The 8,055-nt window shown below is 35.1% G+C and overlaps 1 protein-coding gene across 1 annotated transcript in view; it reads left to right on the top strand.

The window, feature by feature from the left end:
• The window catches only part of KCTD8 (potassium channel tetramerization domain containing 8), a 237,490-nt gene that overhangs the window by 84,682 nt on the left and 144,753 nt on the right, over positions 1 to 8,055 (top strand). The window lies entirely within an intron of this gene.

Genomic DNA, 8,055 nt, shown 5'->3' with positions numbered 1-8,055 from the left:
AGAGAGCATGAGAGAGGGAGGGTCAGAGGGAGAAGCAGACTCCCCGCCGAGCAGGAAGCCTGATGAGGGACTCGATCCCAGGACTCCAGGATCATGACCTGAGCCGAAGGCAGTTGCTTAACCAACTGAGCCACCCAGGCACCCTATAATTTTAACTCTTAAGGGTGTATCCCTAACCATGTTTAGTTGGCCATTTTTTGAAGAAATGGAATCATGCCATATGCATCCTAGCCTCCTACAGTCAGCATAATGCTTGTGATATTGAGCCATGTGTGTAGCTGTACTTTGCTCCCTTTCATTGCTTTAAAAGTATTTATCATTTGGCTACTTCTCAATTTTTAAATCTATTCTGTTCATGGACATTTAAGTTGTCTCTAGTTTTGATCTTCATGTCTCTTGGGTGTATACACTTAGACGTGGAACTGCTAGGTACATGTGTCTTTAGCTTTAGTAGATAACGCCAAACTTTCCAGAGTGGTAGAACCGTGCGCTCCCTCCAGCCATTTGATATTTTCCCCATTACTTCATCTCCCTACCAACCATGGTATTTGTCAGGTTTTGAAAGTCTAGCCACTCTGATTAGTGTGCTCTGGTATCGCAGTGTATTTTTAATTTGCATATCTGACTAATTAGGTTGAGTTCCATTTGGCCATCTGGGAAATATTTGTTTAAATCTCTTGCCATATTTTTCTACTGGGTTATCTTCCCCTCCCCCCCGTTGATTATGATTGATACACACACCCACACGTATAAAAATCCTGTGTTGGTTCTATTTGTTGCAAATATTTTCTCTCAGTGTGTGGCTTACGTTTTTACTCTCTTCATGCTATCTGCTGGGAACATAAAGAATTAATCTTTTTTTTTTTTTTAAGATTTTATTTATTTATTTGAGAGAGAGAGAATGAGAGAGAGCACATGAGAGGGGGGAGGGTCAGAGGGAGAAGCAGACTCCCCGCCAAGCAGGGAGCCCGATGCGGGACTCGATCCAGGGACTCCAGGATCATGACCTGAGCCGAAGGCAGTCGCTTAACCAACTGAGCCACCCAGGCGCCCCCATAAAGAATTAATCTTTATGTGATCCAATTTAACAGTCTTTTTCTTCATGGGTATTGCTTATTGTGTCCTATTTATGAAATCTTTTTCTGCCCTATCATATACTTTCCTATATTATGTTCTAGAAGCTTTATTGTTTTGCCTTTTACATTTGCTCTATACTTTACCCGGAATTGATTTTTATGTATTATGTGAGATAGATGTCTAATTTCATTTTATTCCATTGTGGATTTTAAATTGTCCTAGAATCATTTATTGAAAGAGACTGTCCATTCCCCACTGTATAAAATGATATGAAGTGATAAAAATCAATTGTCTGTATATGCATGCATCTGGTAATGAACTCTTTATTTCATTCCATTTGTTCACTTGTTTGTCCTTGTGCCAATTGTCTTAATTGTGTTTTTGTAATAACTCCTGATATCCCGTACAGCAAGTCTTTTTGCCTTGTTCTTCCATAGTAGTGTCTTAGCTATTCTTGGCTCTTTGCATTTCCACCTGTTAGTATCAACTTGTCAAATTACACACACATACTTCACAAAGTTGTGATTTTTACTTGGATTCATTCAATCACTAGAGTAAATTGGGGAGAATTAATGTCTTAAAATGTTGAGACCTCAAATCCATGAATGTGATCTCTCTCTCTAGTTTTTTAGATCCTCTTTATTTTCACTCAATGTAATGTTGTTTTTCTGTGAAGAGGTCTTGCACATTTTTTATGATTTAATCCTAGTATTTTATTGGTTTTCCTACTATTGTAAATAGCATGCTTTACAAACATTTATCTAGCACTCTTATAAAACTATTTATCTCACATCTTTGTAAATCTTTGTAAAATTATTTTATATCAAGGTTAGTAATTCTCACTGTGTATCTAAATTCAGTACTTTAATTACATACTTGTCACTGACCCCCGATAATCTATGGATTTTAGCTTCCAGCAACAAACTAATTTTGGCTAAGTTATACAAAGGAGAATTTACAAGAAGAATGTAGGTGAAATCACAGGTTTCTGGGTTTCTGGAGATCTGTTTTGAAAACAAGTGAGAACCAAAGCTGCCTCAAAGTCCTTAGAGCGTGAACTAAAGTTTGAAAGCATGATGCCCTTGTGACAGTTTTCCTACACCTGTTCTTGCTTATGCTTGTATCTTCTCCTGGGTTGCAATATTCATGGCACAGAGCATTTGCTTTACCAAGCTTAGGTCACTTCCTGATTCTCTTTATGTAAGAAGGGAAATTTGGTCTTTGGGGTTATTTAGTGTAGGGAGCAGTTTCTGAGAATTATCTTTCCACTAATGCTACACACATTGGGAAAGAAAAAGCAGAATATAATTCCTCAAAAGATAATTGGGTGCTTTTAAGAAGAAGGTTTGAATGCTGAGAACAAAACCAACAAATAGTCACTTCTCTTCAGAGGAAGATAATAGATGACAGTTTGTTGTCCATCAGGCAGTTCTTTCTGAAGTTTATTAGTAAATGTTTTACAAAGTATAGTTATATACTGTAATAGGATTTCTGAATCATGATTGTTGTTATTCTCTACCTTCTCCCCCTCCTCCCTTCCTCCCTCTCCCAGCTCCCTCTCCACCTCCTCTTCCTCACTCTCCCTCTCCTCCACCCCCTCCTCTCTCCTCCTCCTTCTTTTCTCTCTTTCTCTATCTATATTCCACTATTATCCCCTATTGATTTTAATCCGTCAAAACATGAAATTGATAACAAAAAGATTTAGTGAAGCATAAGATTAGAGAATTAGGAAGTCAAGTCTTGGTATAACTATTTAAATTTTTTCTTTAGAAATTTGTATTATTAAGCAAACTAAGAGAAATGTACCTTATAACTTAGTTATATGTCCTTAGATATGGACATATAACATTTTATTTATCATCATCATCATCATCATCATTATTATTACAGAGCAATGAAGTTCAGTTGGTTGGTATTTAACCCTTTTTCCATTCTAGAAATGCTCCAAATTCAAGCATGTTACCCACAAAATGAGTAACTTGCTGTGTAGGTGTTTCCAGATGTTTTAGGCTTGGAGTAATGTTTATATATATGCAGGACTAAATGTTACAGTGACATGGTAGTCTACTGTGCTTTAAAGAGACTTCTGAGATCTTTTAGTTCAATCCCTACCTAATGAAGGAACTTGGCCTATATATCTCTGGAATTTATTGTGTAGTATCCATTGAAAGCTTCCTGGGATAAAGAATGGTACTCTTTGAAACAATCTTCTCCATTATTGGACAGTGCTAAAATCACTTTCCCTATCAATTCTTTAAGACTCAGTGACTCTACTTATTTTTGATCTATCCTTTTTCTGAATGTAATTTAAAAATTTTTAAAAATAATTGATGTTTCTTTTTTATAATCGATGTTTCTTTTAAAAAATTTATGCAGGTAGTATAAAATTATATGAAATAAAAAGTGAAAGTTTAGAAGTGTCTTATACCACTAAAGTAATTCTTTCTCTATACAATTTCCACATATCTAAGTTCAGCTTTCTGGAGCAAGAGAATGTGTGTCTGTCTACTCTTTCTTCACATAAAAACACTGCAGGTGTTTGAATACAGCCATCATGTCCTCATTAAGTGTTTTTCTCCCTTTCTTACTGTGCCATATATTTTCAGTTGTTAAGATAAGTATTTTAAGTATATATAAGACATCTTTAAAAGAGAAAATAGAATTGCCTAATGTTTTCATAGAAACACTTGTATGACATTTGTGCGATTTGATTTTATTACCTAAATTCAGGACAGTACTGAATAGGTTTGCTTGACATTCTGAATCATGCTTCAGCTAATACTGAGCTTTTACATGAAACCTCAATATGAATACCTATTGGTACTATTTATATACACATATGGCATTTTTGTTTGGGACACTGACTCAATAAAAAAGAAACATAATTTTGTCATTAAAATGTTACATGTCTGTATTGTTAAAAATTTCTAGATAGTGGAACTGGTAATCATAATTCTCCTTTTAATAAAATAACAGACAAAGATAGCATTACTTTAATTTGTAAAATCACTGCATTGAACGATCTTGAAAGTGCCTGTGTTAGTACATGCATCACCTCTTTAACGAATAAAAGAAGTGTCATTTCAAGGTCACATGCATGTAATATAGTTCCCATGAAAATAATTAATAGCAAATATTATCAACTCTTCTAATTAAGAAAGAGGTTCTTACTGAGAAGACTTAACACAGCAATAGGATGAAGAAAAAAATTAATGTAAGTTCATGATTGTGTCATTGAGATATATTTCTTAATATTTCCCCCTAATTTGTATAATTTTTAAGAAAATGATTATAATATATAACTACTCAGTAATGTGTTTTTAAAACAATAATGTATATTTGTATTTATGGAGTTATCCTTTTAAAAAAATAACTGCTCATTGTTCCATAGCTTGGGTGTTCTAAAAATTAATTTAGCCATTCCTCTTCTAATGAGTATGTAAGTCTTTTGATTATTTATAACAAATAATGTTGCAAAGAATTTCTTTGCAAGTGGATGTGAATATTTCTCTAATAGATTTCCTTGAACTGGAAATACTGGGTTCAGAGTATGTGATTTCAGTCATTGACGTACAAACCCAAATTGTTCTCTAATGACATTGTGCTTTCCATTCACACCAGGTATGGTACTTTGGAGCATTAGTTTTTTCACATTCTCTCCAACAATGAATAATAATCACAATACTTTTAATTTGGGCAGATTGATAGTCAAAAAATGATATCTCATTTTAATTTTTCAGTTAAGGACGTTGTAGTTTGGGACCATTTGAGTATCTTTTCCTATGGATATCCTTTTCTCATTTTTATTTTTATTTAGTTATTTTCAAAATTTTATCATATTCAAATTCAATTAATTAACATATGGTGTATCATTAGTTTCAGAGGTAGAGTTCAACTATTCATCTGTTGCTTATAACACCCAGTGCTCATCACGTCATGTGCCCTCCTTAATGTCCAGCACCCAGTTACCCCATCCCCCTACCCACTCCCCCTCCAGCAATCCTCAGTTTGTTTCCTATTGTTAAGAGTTTCTTATGGTTTGTCTCACTCTCTGATTTCGTCTTATTTTATTTTTCCCTCCTTTCTCCTAAGATCCTCTGTTTTTTTCTTAAATTTCACATATGAGTGAGATCATATAATTGTCTTTCTCTGATTGACTTATTTCGCTTAGCATGATACCCTCTAGTTCCGTCCATGTCATGGCAAATGGTAAGATTTCTTTTTTTTTTTTTGATGGCTGAGTAATATTCCATTAAATATATATATTTACCACATCTTTATCTATTCATCTATCAATGGACATCTGGGCTCTTTCCATAGTTTGGCTATTGTGGACATTGCTGCTATAAACATCAGGGTGTGGTGCCTCTTCAGATCACTATGTTTGTATCTTTTGGATAAATACCTAGTGGTGCAATTGCTGGGTCGTAGGGTAGCTCTATTTTTAACTTTCTGAGGAACCTCCATACTGTTTTCCAGAGTGGTTCCACCAGCTTGCATTTCCCATCAACAGTATAAAGAGGGTTCCCCTTTCTCTGCATCCTGAGGCACCAACATTTGTTTCCTGACTTGTTAATTTTAGCCATTCTGACTGGTGTGAGGTGGTATTTCATTGTGTTTTTTTTATATCCCTGATGCCAAGTGACGTTAAGCATTTTTTCATGTGTCTGTTGGCCATTTGTATGTCTTCTTTGGAGAAATGTCTGTTCATGTCTTCTGCCCATTTCTTGACTGAATTACTTGTTCTTTGGGTGTTGAGTTTGATAAGTTCTTTATGGATCTTGGATACTAGCCCTTTATCTGATAAGACATTTGCAAATATCTTCTCCCATTCTGTAGGTTGTCTTTTGGTTTTGTTGATTGTTTCCTTTGCTGTGCAAAAGCTTTTTATCTTGATGAAGTCCCAATAGTTCATTTTTGCTTTTGTTTCCCTTGCCTTTGGAAACCCGTCTACCAAGAAGTTTCTGTGGCTGAGGTTGAAGAGGTTGCTGCCTGTGTTCTTCTCTAGGATTTTGATGGATTCCTGTTTCACATTTAAGTCTTTCATTCATTTTGAGTTTATTTTTGTGTATGGTATAAGAAAATGTCCAGCCTTTCCTTATTTTTAATTGGATTCTTTTATTATTATTGATTTCTTATTGGAACACTTTTAAAATTAGGGTTGTTATTTTTTGTCTATTATGTATGATGCAAATATCTTATTCCAGTGTAGTGTTTGTTCTTTAACAATAGTTTGTGGAAATATATTTTGCAACTGACTTTTTTTCTATTTTTAATCTGTCAGTCTTTTATAGTATATGGTTTTCTGTCATGTTTATGGCAGCCATTTCTTTTTAAAGATTTATTTATTTGAGAGAGAGAGGGAGAGAGAGCAGGAGCTGGGGGTGAGGCAGAGGCAGAGGAAAAGGGAGAGAAGCATGTTCCCTGATGAGCACAGAGCCCCAGGCAGCTGGATCTGAAGACCTGAGCTGGAAGACCTGAGCTGAAACCAGGAGTCCAATGCTGAACCACTGAACCACCCGGCACAACTATAGTAGCCTTTTTTACCCCAAGAATATAAACTGTTATTCTCTATTTCTCTCATTGATGATATTTCTTTTTTAAATAGGTATCAAATAGAAAAAAAAGCAATATAATAATTGTTAATATATATTATGGGGTGCTTACTGTGTGGCAGGCAATTTCCTAAGATCTTTGCATGCACTAATCCATTTAATCTTCAAAATATCTGATAAGGTAGGTTTTTTGTCACTATGGATAAGGACACTGAAGCACAAAGAGATGAAGAGGTCACTCAGCAGGTATGTGGTAAGTGAGGAATCAACCCTTTGCAGTCTGCCTCTTCAACCTCTTCAGTTAACATAATGAATTGCTCGCTAATACAAGCAGGTTTAATGATGTACTATATGTTGGCTAGCTGAACATAATAATTAAAAATGAATTATATTTTAATATCTCTTTGTTTCCAGCACTATTGGATTGCATTATGTGGGGGAATATGGTAGAAGTTTAAGTGCTTCTCCCTTTCACATGGAATTCAGAACTAAGAAAATTGTATAATAACTTGAAAGCAATGGAAAACAAATAAGAAGGTCAAGCAATCAGAAAACAAATTGTATACTTCAGAAATGAGAAGCTCTTGGTGATAAAATTCACAGGTTATATAGCATGAAGGTTTTAGTCTTGGAAGTCCTCCTTACCTTTCTCTAAAAAATCAAGAATATGTTGAATCAAAGGAGAGCTTTGGAGGAACAGAGGTCACTGCATTTCTGATAGAAAAAGAAAAAGAATCTTTTCAAATAAGAAAAAAATACAATAACTCAATCTAATATGTTATGGCACCTAAGAGATCATCTGAAACAATCACTTTATTTCAATAAAGAAGAAAAAAAACTTTATAGAAGAAAGTGCTATCACTTGGTAGCGGTTCTGGGACTAGAATTCCATTAGCTAGCTCCTAAATTAGTATACTTTCTTTTTTTTTTTTTAAAGATTTATTTATTTATTTGAGAGAGCGAGAATGAGAGAGAGTACAGGAGAGGGGGGAGGGTCAGAGGGAGAAGCAGGCTCCTCGCTGAGCAGGGAGCCCGATGCGGGACTCGATCCCGGGACTCCAGGATCATGACCTGAGCCGAAGGCAGTTGCTTAACCAGCTGAACCACCCAAGCGCCCCTAAATTAGGTATACTTTCTACTACCTTCAGTTTCTCTGCTGCATATCCTTTATAATGTAATGGCTTTGATTGAAATAATTTTTAAATTGCTAATTAAGCAGTGACCCACCTTGATATTTTAAGCAACATGTTTATGCTCATATTAAATTACAAGAAGTGTGTAGCTTCAAGAGAGGGGGGAAAAAAACAACCCTGACCTTGTGAAGTCCTTCCTGTATGGATTTGGTAGAAATTTCCAACTCAGTTTCATCTTCTATATTTAGATATCTTAATAACATTCAAGGTTATCATAGAAAAACATTTCT

Source organism: Mirounga angustirostris, unplaced genomic scaffold, assembly GCF_029215605.1.
Source record: "Mirounga angustirostris isolate CCGP_5_RB_7025 unplaced genomic scaffold, mMirAng1.0.hap1 SCAF_2, whole genome shotgun sequence".
NCBI lineage: Eukaryota > Metazoa > Chordata > Mammalia > Carnivora > Phocidae > Mirounga > Mirounga angustirostris.
This window is presented reverse-complemented; position numbering and strand designations above follow the sequence as displayed.